This window comes from Protopterus annectens, chromosome 9.part0, assembly GCF_019279795.1.
Source record: "Protopterus annectens isolate FY-2018-M chromosome 9.part0, PAN1.0, whole genome shotgun sequence".
Taxonomy (NCBI): Eukaryota; Metazoa; Chordata; order Ceratodontiformes; family Protopteridae; genus Protopterus; species Protopterus annectens.
Window position 1 is genome coordinate 931,740,270 of NC_056743.1, and position 11,539 is coordinate 931,751,808.

The 11,539-nt window shown below is 42.0% G+C and overlaps 1 protein-coding gene across 3 annotated transcripts in view; it reads right to left on the reverse strand.

Moving 5' to 3' along the window:
- The window catches only part of LOC122811674 (zinc finger CCCH domain-containing protein 10-like), a 3,783,075-nt gene that overhangs the window by 3,692,556 nt on the left and 78,980 nt on the right, over positions 1-11,539 (reverse strand). The gene's annotated exons all lie outside the window — the stretch shown is intronic.

Here is an 11,539-nt window from a genome sequence, read left to right on the forward strand (position 1 = left end):
GGCAGAAAGAACTTGAGCAAAAATCTAACATTCAGCACAAAGGTTTTTCAACAGATGCTCCCTTGTAGGAGGAACTCATTAAATTTTTTTTTTTTTTTTAAACACTAATAAAGAACATTTAAAAAGTTAAAAGCTCTTTCTTAACCAAATAAGAAGCACTTTTAAAAGTCCCAACAAACACAAATTTAAATAAACCATCTCCCCTGCTGGCAGTATGTACTGACATCACTGCTTGGCCAAGAGGTAATTTAATTGCAAACGTATAAAGGACTGTAAAGAAATCTGCCAACTGCCAAATTTTAAGGGTTACTTTTTGCCTGTTACTTTGATAGGCTGGACATTAACTTACTTTCCAGTCCTTCATACATTACAGTTTACTCTCAACTCTTAGCCAAACAATTAGGCAATTAACGTACTAGAATGTTAACACTAATGCAGGACAGCTGAAGGAAAATCAAAAGCACACTTTTTATACTCAGATTTACATGAACAGTTTTGCTAAAAAGCATGGGTTAAAAAACATTGGGCACAAGTCTCCGGTATGCTTAGTAATGCCACCACCACTCTTCACCCTCAGGTCAAAGTTTCAATCTAAAAATAGCTTACAAATACTACACATCATACAGTGAGGAAAATACTGCATTACACAGCAGAGAGGGAGCAAAACAGAACAAGCAGAAATGCAAAGAATGAAGAAAATCTCTGTTTGATTAGTGAAAGAGCATAAAAAGAAAAAAAATACATAGATGTGCAAGTTAAAAGTGAAAGGTGTTTGCCAAACAGTACAGTAAAAACAGGCAAGTTAAACTGGAAGTGCACTGAAGTTAGAGCTAGAGAACAAATACTACAGTATAAATGCAGGTGTAGGCGCTGTTTCTGGTTTGAAAATATGATAGTGGAGATGAAAATTCTTACAGCTGATGATTTTAAGCTAGTTATGGAAATATGGAACTTGTTTTGAAGTATAACTACATTTATTTTCAAGGAGATTTATACCACCAAACAGATGGGGTTGCCATGGGATCTGCCTGTGCCCCCATTTACGCAAACATTATAATGTTATTCTGGGAAAAACATTTTGTCTTCAGTTCTACTTTTTACAAACATATTGTAGGCTATTATAGATTCTTGGACGATATATTTATTTTGTGGGACGGACCCGAAGATGAAATTAATAAATTTATTACACACATCAATCAGAGTACGGAATTTCTCGAGTTTACTTACGATTCAGACTCAGAAGAAATACATTATTTGGATGTTAAATTGACAAAAGATAGAATAAATAAAAAATTCAAATCTAGAATTTTTCGGAAGGAATGTTACTCTAATTCTTTTTTACATTTTAAGAGTGACCATCCCTACCACTCAAAGATGAATATAATAAAAGGACTAATGATTAGAGTAGCTAGAATGACTTCTGACAAAACAGAACTGATGGAAGAAATGGAAATACTACACAATATGTTCAAGGAAAGGGGATATCCTGACCACATGATTGAATCAAACAAAAAAGTTGTAACAGATAGATTGGATACATTATACAAACCCCTACTAACAAACATAGGTACTATTGGGATAGAAAATACGTTTAGCACCAGAAAAGATGAGGAAGAGAAACTTCCTTTTTTGGTTTTGACACACTTTAATGGTGTCAGATGGATTAAAAATGCATCAACGATGCATGGGGAATGTTTAGTAAAATGTCTAATAAGACAGATGTTTTCCAATTACCACTTAGATATGCTTTTAGGAAGAACAGAAATTTGAAAAATATACTTGAGAAAAGAAAAACATTCCAAGTGGAGCAAGTAGTAAATATGGTACTTTTAGATGTGGTAGGCGCACAATGTGTTTTTATGGCAGATACTAAAGAATTGGAACTACCAAATATAAATTTGAAATTGATAGGTAGTAAATACTACAGTTGTTACACAAAAGGGGTGGTATATTTGTGTTACTGTAAGAAATGTCTGAAATACTACATAGGAAAACTGAACGTAATTTAAGGGCACGTATATATGAACACAATAGAGATATTATCAAAATGAACGACAACAACGCCTTATTTAGACATACCCGGATATGTAGAGATGCAGATTTTAAATTTTGGATATTGGAAGAGGTGGTGAAGCAAGAGAGGGGGGGATTGGGAAACCAAACTGGAATTTAGGGAGATGGTTTGGCAGTTAAGGTTGGACGCATGTGGAAATTATGGATTGAATGACCACATATCCATCAACCCAGCCCTTAAGATTCTCGCTGATGACCCAAAGAGACATCGATAGATGGTTAACTGTTGTAACTTATGTAAACAAATAAATAAATAAAATATTCAGATTCTGTCCTTATGGAGCATGTACATGTAATATATTTTATTTTTATTAAGGGTGTAGCTTAAAATAAAGTTGTTAACACTATTTAAGGTACAAGAATAAATGTGGTTTTAACATACAATATTTTTATACTATATATATATATTTTACATACATTTTATATATATTTTTTATATTTTTATATATTTATTGGTATTTATACACCAAACTAATGTATTAATAAAAAATGAGTATTTCCTGTCACAATTTCTTTGATGATTTTACTTGTATTTAATTTTTACAACATTTATATAAGTTGGAAACAAAATTATGAAATGTTAAGATCATGAAGTCCTATGAACCTCTACAACTTTGTATTAACATTCAAGTGTAAATTACCAAAGGTTTGGTTCAGCATTACCTCAATGTTAGTGTCAATTAATGGCCAGCCTATCAGAAGTCAAGATTAATTAAGTGTGTTTTACTTAGATGTATTTAAACTGAAGATTTGTATGTGTAACAGATTCTGATGAAGTCTCCACATGGGAGATGAAAGCGCTTAATCTGTTTTTTTTTTTTTGTCAAATAAATTGGTGTCTTGAAACGTTTTACCTAGTGGCCTGTTGGACTTGGACCTTGAATTTATTGAAATTGAGTTTCCATGTTTTATTAAGAGGAAAACCTTTATTGTTACTGGAGAACAGTGCCTACAACTGCATTTTTTCTGTTTGGAAATATTACAGTATAGCAAGGTAGAAGTGACATGAGAAAAACTGTCAAGTGTGGGTAGTGCTTTGCAAAAAATGTGACAACATGACTTTGAGAGGTAGCAAATTTAAGTACAATGTAAGACAAGGGAGCTATACATTCTCGAATGCTACCAAATCCCTTAAGACAGATAGGCAAGAAAAGAGAGGACAAGGTACTTAACTGTCTGTGAGAGCTGGGGAATGATGCATTTTCTAAACCACTCTGTCCCTGGTGCCTGTCAACCTTCAGCCCCCTTCAGGACAATCAGCCTATTAGTTTCCAATTAGGAGGGCAAGGGTCAACAGGAGGACTGTCATTTAGACAGCCAAAAGGGGAGGTTTTGATTGCAAATGCCTGCCTTGCCAAGCCCACAGGGAGAGCTGCAATGGGCTGCCTACACTGCGCCTCTCTCAATTCCAAAAAGGACATCGCCAGCAAGCAGCCTCTCCACCTCCCCTCAAGCAAAAGTGGTCTCCATGAGCACCCACTACCACCCCAAGTCACAATAAAAACTACCCTTCCATCCCCCTTTGCACCATGATGTCAGACATGTTTGAAGCAGAATGGCATGGTAACGACGGCCAACAACTGGAAGCATGTCAAATGAAACAATTCCAACAAATTCAATACACCTAAAAAAGAATTCTGCAGAAACTACTTTGTTACACCTCCTCCAAGATAAAAAACAGGGGCACAAGCTCCCTGCACCAAGCAAACTTGTATACCTACTCCAATACCATACAAAAGATGAGAAACGAAAAAAACTCCAGTCACAGCAAGTAGTTTTCACACAATTTCTCCACCAAACTGAACACAAGAATTGCGCTTGATCAATCAAATAGATTCCACACAGTTCAAAAAAAAAAAGACACCCACACTTAAAAAGCAGGGCTGAAAAAGGTACATCATGATGACTGTTTTGAAACAGAGGTGTAAGGGATTGGTGGAACACAATAAAAGGTGACAGATGAATTAAAGGTAAAATGACATTGCATCTAATGAAATAGGAGTATCAGCTGAACGTCAATGTGGTCAAAGACTATGCTAAAAGCAATATTAATGGTGAAAATACAGGAACTTCATGCAACGGATAAAGATATACAGGCAGTCATTAATACATGTCAAGCAGGAAATAAACTGCCAACCGAATATGTGATGGGGCCTTGGGACCCAGGTGGACAGTGGTCTCCCCTTTGGTGGTCGCATTGCCACAGTGGTCGGGGGTCCTTCTGCGTGGCACACCGTCACCGGGGGGTTCTTATCCAGGAATAAAGGAGGTCGTTGTTCCCCTTTACTTGACACTCACTATAGACCCATTGTGGGGTACGGCGCCCCTTTTGGAATGTGCCCCACAAGATGTTTGCAACAGCTGGAGGGGCCGCAGGGGTACCTCACGGGGAGGATTGCTGGCCTCGAACAAATGCCCTACGCTGACCATCTAAACAAACTCCAGCTTTACTCCATAGCATATCGCCTACTGCGAGGTGATTTCTGCCTAACATATAAAGCTATGTCAAACCCAGAGCTGTTGGACATGCTACACCTAAAGAAATCCCAATCCCTCTGAGCTACACGCTCTAGGGACCTAAACCTTGTTACCACAATAAACAGGACATGCTGGAGAGACAGATTCATGTTCCAGAGACTTCCCATACTCTGGAACAAGCCACCCATCTATGTCAAGCAAAGTTCCTCATTAGCACTTTAAGAAAAATCTTTGAGTGGATGGGACATAGGAAAATATACCCCTGGAATCACTTTGGTGGCTCTGCTCGACAGTGGCACAGGAAAATAACTTTCTTGGGTGGCATAAGCCAGGGAAACTTGTTGGCTAGGCTTACTTAGGCCCTTAGGCAGATAGCCTAGTACTTACCTATGAACCTATAAAAGGACAAAAACCTGAACAATAATTCAGAGGGAAAAGGTGAATAGAGGGTTTATAGCTACAAGAAATGAAAGAAAGTACAGTTGTGTACACCTACCATAAATGTAGATGTTAGAGTGTCTTCACTGTTGCAGTCATAACTGTAGGGTGTTCCTGTCGGCAGGCAGCCCGAGGTCAGCCAGAATTCCAAAGTCTGGGTCCGGCGTCGGCTGTACCAGCAAGTACCCTGACATCAGAACGTAGAGGTATAAAGCTGACAGCCGACACCATCTTCTCCAGCCTTTCTTGCCCCAGATGTCAGAAGCCCCCAAAAAAACCAATAGGTGTCCAAAAGGAAACACAAATACACCACAAAAGAAGTGGAAGAGAGAACAAACAAGAATAAGAGGGCATTGGTGGGAGGGAAACACCGACTGTAACAGTGAAGACACTCGAACATCTACATTTATGGTAGGTGTACACAACTGTACTATGTTCTTCGTGTTTCACTGTTGCAGTCATAACTGTAGGGTAGAATCCCAAAGCTGTGAATGAGGGAGGAGGTTATGCAGAAGAAGGGGCAACTAAAACAGCAGAGGCAAAGCCTGCCCTAGACTTAGAATACAGAGGGAGATTATAGTGCTTAGAAAAAGTATGCACTGAACTCCAAGTGGCAGCTTCCAAAATGTCCTTGGTAGGAACTCCTCTGAGAAAAGCTGCTGAAGTGGCAGCTGCTCTAGTAGAATGACTTCTAACAGTACCTGGAATCTGTTTCCCATAGTGAGAGTAACAAAACCTTATTCCATGAGCAATCCATTTGGAAATTGTTTTGAAATAGCCTGACCTAGAGAACTGGAGGCATAAGAGATAAGCAATTGATCAGATTTTCTGAAATCTTTAGTTTTGTCCAGGTAAAATCGTAGTTGTCTGTGTACGTCCAATGAATGTAAGATCCTTTCCCCTTTATTTTGAGGATTTGGAAAGAAGGTAGGAAGGTGAATAGTCTGATTCAGAGCCACTTTCGAAATCACCTTAGGCATAAATGTAGGATTGGTCCTCAAGGAAACTCTGTCTTGGTGGAAGATAATATATGGTTCCACAGCCATGAGAGCTTGCAACTCTGAAACCCTTCTGGCAGAAGTCAATGCTAATAAAATAGCTGTCTTCCAGGATAAGAACTTGATATCCGAAGCCGCAGCAGGCTCAAAAGGAGGCAAAGTAAGTTTCTCCAAGACATAATTAAGATCCCAAGCAGGAACAGGAGGAGTTCTGGGAGGTCTTAAATTCTTAGCCCCTCTCAAAAATTGTCTCACCAGCTGGCGAGAAAAGATGGGGAGGATCAGTGTTGAAATGAGCCGAGATAGCAGAAGCATGAATTTTGATGGATGAAAAGGAGAGGCCTTTAAGCAAAAGGTCTGAGAGGTAAAGTAAAATGGAGGAAATATCAGGCAAAAGAGGGTTAGAACCTCGGTCCTGCATCCAAATACAAAATCTTTTCCATTTAGAAGCATAAGATTTCCTAGTGCTAGGCCACCTAGCTTCTAAAAGAACATCCAAAACTTGTTTGGGGAGAGCAGAAGGAATCAAAGGCCCTTGTAGAGCCAAGCTGCCAGGCATAGAGTCTTGATTTGAGAGTGTAGCATCTGACCCTGATGCTGGGACAGAAGAGAAGGGATCAGAGGTAGAATCCAAGGAGGTTCCAAGAATAGGTGTTTTAAAGTTGGATACCAAAACTGCCGAGGCCAATTTGGAGCTATCAGAATGATAACCTTGGGTTTGTCCTGTTTTATTTTCACTAACACCCGAGGCAGAAGAGGAAGAGGAGGGAAGGCATATCCCGAAAGATTCCTCCAGCTGAATGACAGGGTATCCACTTTCCAAGCTGTTTTGTGGAAGGACCTGGTGCAAAAGAGAGGCAACTGATGATTGAGATGGGATGCAAACAGATCTAAGGACAACCCCAAACTGCAGTAATCTTGCCGAATAAGCTGGGGTCCAGCATCCATTAGTGAGGATCCAAAAGGTTTCTGCTTAGGCTGTCTGCTAAGAGATTCTGTTTTCCTGGAATGAATTGAGCTTGAAGATGCAGGTTCAGATTTAGAGCCGTGTCCCATAAATTCATAAATAGTCTGCAAAGGGGGGTAAGAGTGAGAGCCCCCTTGCTTGCTGATGTTCCACATGACTGTGGTATTGTCTGTACGAATCAGAAGAGGCCCTGGATTCAAAAGATTCTGGAAGGCTAGAAGAGCATTTTGGACTGCCAACATTTCCTTCAAGTTGATGTGCCAAAGAAGATGCTTCTTTGTCCAAGAGCCCTGCTGGCAAATATCTAGAAAATGAGCTCCCCAAGCATAATCCGAAGCGTCCGTGGTTATGATCTGAGAAGGTTGAGGCAGAAGAAAGGGATTCCCTTCGTTTAAAGCACAAGCCCTGGACCACCAAAGGAACTCTTTTTGGAGGCAGGGAATCAGTGGAATCATTGTGTCCAGACTGTGGTAATGCTGTGACCATACACTCTTTAGGTACCACTGAAGTTTTCTCATATGAAGCCTTGCATTTGGCATCAACAGGATGCAAGAAGCCATGTAGCCCAATGCCTGCAGGAATTTCCTTGCAGTGAGCTGAGTTAAAGTAGCCAAGGTTTTGAAAATTGAGACCAGCTGTAATTGTTTTTCTGGAGTGAGGAAGGCCCTTTGCAAGGTTGTATTTAGAAGAGCTCCCAAAAAGATCATTTGCTGAGAGGGGATCAAATGTGACTTTTTTGTGTTCACTGAAAACCCCAGTAGAAGGAGAAGACGTTGAACAAAATGCAGATGCTGAAGTAGAAGGTCTTTGCTGTCCGCCTGAATAAGGCAGTCGTCCAGATAGGGGTAAATTTGAATCCCTTGGAGTCTGCAATAAGCTACTACTGGAGCCAGGCACTTGGTAAAGACTCTGGGCGCAGTAGATAAGCCAAAGGGCAGTACAGAGAATTTAAAGTGCCTCGAACCTGCCTTGAATCTGAGGTATTTTCTGCGTTCCTACCTGATGGGAATGTGTAAGTAGGCTTCCTTTAAGTCCAATGTCACCATCCAAGCATCCTGGGAGAGCACTGGAAGAAGTTGTTGTAGAGTAAGCATCTTGAATTTTGGAATTTCCAGAAAGGTGTTTAATACTGAAAGGTCCAGAATAGGTCTCCATGAGTTTTGTTTTCTTGGGACCAGAAATAGACTTGAGTAAAAAACCTTTTCCCATCTCTGAAAGTGGAACAGGCTCTATGGCTCCATTGGCCAATAAAGCGTCCACTTGATTTAAGGCCTCTGACCATTGATGTTTTGGCAGATCTGGCCAACCGATAGACCTTGGCAGAGTATGAAAGTGGAATTTGTAACCTCTTAAAATCACGTCTAAAACCCATTTTTCTTGGGTAATACGAGTCCAATTTTGGTAGAAAAGAGAAAGTTTTCCTCCGAGAGGGGCTTCCAGGCAAGGAGGACCTGTAGCCCAGCAGAGAGAGTCATTGGGTCTGCTTCCTTTGTGATTGAGATCTGTCTTCTCCCCTTCTAGGGGATGAAGCAGTCCACTGTCTGGACCTGTAAGAGGCCTGAGCCCGACCTCTGGAGGTCTATATCTTCCCCTTTGAGGCCTGTCAGACGTGGGAAAGGACCAATTTTTGGAGGGCCAATTTCTAGAAAATCTAGGGGGCTGAACTTGTAAGAATTCTTTAACAGTCTGCATAGATTTCGCTTTATCCTCCATCTTTTTAATAACCTCCTCAGCTTTAGATCTAAACAAAACATCATGCTGAACAGGGGCATCTAACAATTTAGCCTTAACTTGCTCAGGTAAATTCTGCTCTCGAAGCCAAGCATGTCTCCTGATAACAGTACCCGAGGCTGCGGCCCTACAAGAAGCCTCCAAGGCATCAAAACCACAATGTAAACTATGTTTGCTAACTTGTTCAGTTGCATGCAATACATCCTGTAATTCCTTATCCTCTGCACATGCAGGAAAGGTAGAAAGTTTTTGTTTTAAAACAGACAAAAGAAATTGCTGATACTTGAACATATGAAACTGGCAATTTAAAGCTCTAATAGAAAGAGTAGCAGAAGTATACACCTTTTTGCCCCATCTGTCCAAGGCACGAGAATCCTTTTCAGAGGGAATAGGATTTTTAGATGAAGCGGCCTTAGCAGCCTTGGAAACCCGAGAAATAGTTTCAGGATCTGCAGAAGGGTTCCTGAACAAAAAATGATGGGAATCAGGAACTCTGTAAAATCTATCCGGCTTAGAAGGAGCAGGCGGAAAGGAATCAGGATTCAGGTTAGCTTCAGAGAAAGCATCATCCACAATATCAAGAACAGGAGGAATAGCCAAAGGTCTGTGTTGTGGGAGAAGGAGAAATTCCCTAAGTCTCTTCTTGGAAGCGGAATAATCCTGACCTTCCCAATGAAAATGCTCTTTCATCTCATGCAAGGTTTCCCCAAAAGAAAAATCTTCAGGGGGAGAAGCAGAGGGAATAGAGTCCTCTGCATCAGAATCCTCATAAGGAGGAAAAGAATAATCCTGGTCCGAGGAAGAGACTGAAGACACAGAAGCCTGATCAGAGGAATCATAAGGAATATCCTGTCTAGGCCTTTTTTCAGGAGGAGGGTGAGAACCCCTAATCATAGTAAGCAAATCTTCAGCCATCCTTAATAATTGCTTCTGGGTCTTGGGAGCTGAATCCGAAGAAGCTTGAGAAGAAACCCTTGGCTTAACAGGAGTCTTTGACTTTGCCTTTGTCTTTGTAGAAATAACTTTTTCAGTAATTTCTGACATCGGCTGAGGCAAGAAAGGTCCCCAACAGGGTAGTTAGCTTTTTTGATGACTTCGGTATCGTAGAATACAGGAGCTGACCGACCGGCACTTGCGAACCGCTTCTGCTTCGGGCACCGCGCGGCAAGAAAGACTGAAGAAAATGGCGTCGGCTGATGCTTATATACTCCAGCCGCTCTGACGGAGAGAAATGCGACATCAGCCAACGTCGGACCCAGACTTTGGAATCCAGCCGACCGAGGGCTGCCTGAGGCAGGACAACCCACATGTTATGACTGCAGTTGCATTCTTGAAGGACATCCCCTTCAGAAGCCGGTACCTGCACAGCGGTTCCGGACCCATCTGAAGGAGCGACGTCGGAAGGTCCTGCAGCAGATAAAATACTGGGCCTAGTTGGCTCCCCATGGGAGTCCGTGTCTGCCATCGGTTCCGAAGTGGCTCACGACAGGGGCTGCAAAACCGCCTCACTGACGACAGCCGAACCCGAAGCTGGCTCCGGCTGCAAAGTATCCTGTTTGGACCTCGGAGGCCTATCCTTGTCCTTGCGTTTTTTGTGAATTCCGGTTGTCGGTAAAGTATCCAACGACATCCTATAATTGAACCATCTACCGAAATAATGCAAGGCCCAATCGTACCTACGCTTAATCGTACGAGAATTAAACCTGGCACAAAACTGACAGCAAGAAACGTCGTGGTCAGGGCCCAAGCAACGAAGACAGTAAGAGTGGAAATCTTTATGAGGTATTTGTTTTCCACACGATATACAATTATTAACTTTTTCTGACATCGGAGGAACAAGAAAAAAAGTTTCCCCAACGGGGTATTTAGCTTGAGAAGAGAAGAAAAAAGTCTTCGGACCGACGACAAGCAAAACACGTTGTCCAGAATCCGCCAACCAACAACTTGCGAGCTGCTTTCCACCGCACGGCAAGAAAGACTGGAGAAGATGGCGTCGGCTGTCAGTTTATACCACTACGTTCTGACGTCAGGGTACTTGCTGGTACAGCCGACGCCGGACCCAGACTTTGGAATTCTGGCAGACCTTGGGCTGCCTGCCGGCAGGAACACCCTACAGTTATGACTGCAACAGTGAAACACGAAGAACATCAAGATGGATTGCAAACTGGCTCAAGGACAGAACCCACATGGTTAGAATTGCTGGAGCCATGTCAGACTCCAAACCAGTTACAAGTGGTGTCCCACAAGGCTCAGTCCTGGGACCTCTCTTGTTCGGCATATATTTCTCGGAAGTACAGGCCAACACGGAAGGACTGTGGCTGACCAAGTTCGCAGATGACTGCAAACTGGGCGCCATAATAGACTCTCCAGCCGACCCAAGCATCCTCCAAGAGGGCCTCAGAATCAGACAACTGGTGCCAGAGCCATGGCCTCAAGCTAAATGCCAAAAAGTGTATGGTCATCCCCTTTGGCAAAAACAAAGTGCCCACAAATTACCACATAGGTGGTAATCCATTAAGTACAGAAGAAGTAATTAGGGACCTGGGGACCCAAGTTGATAGCAATCTCTCATTTGACAACCACGTGGCCAAAGTAGTTAGAAAAACATTTTATATAGCCCATCTAATCATGAAGGGATTCACATCTAGATCAGGGGAGGTAATCGTGCCTCTTTACTCATCCCTCATCAGGCCCATAATTGAGTATAACGCCCCTTTTGGGATGTACCTTACTAGACACCTGCAGCAACTGGAAAGACCCCAAAAGTACCTCACCAAGAGGATCAAAGGGCTCAAACAGATGCCATATGCTGCCCGGTTAAAGAAACTCCAGCTCTACTCAGTGGCATACCGCC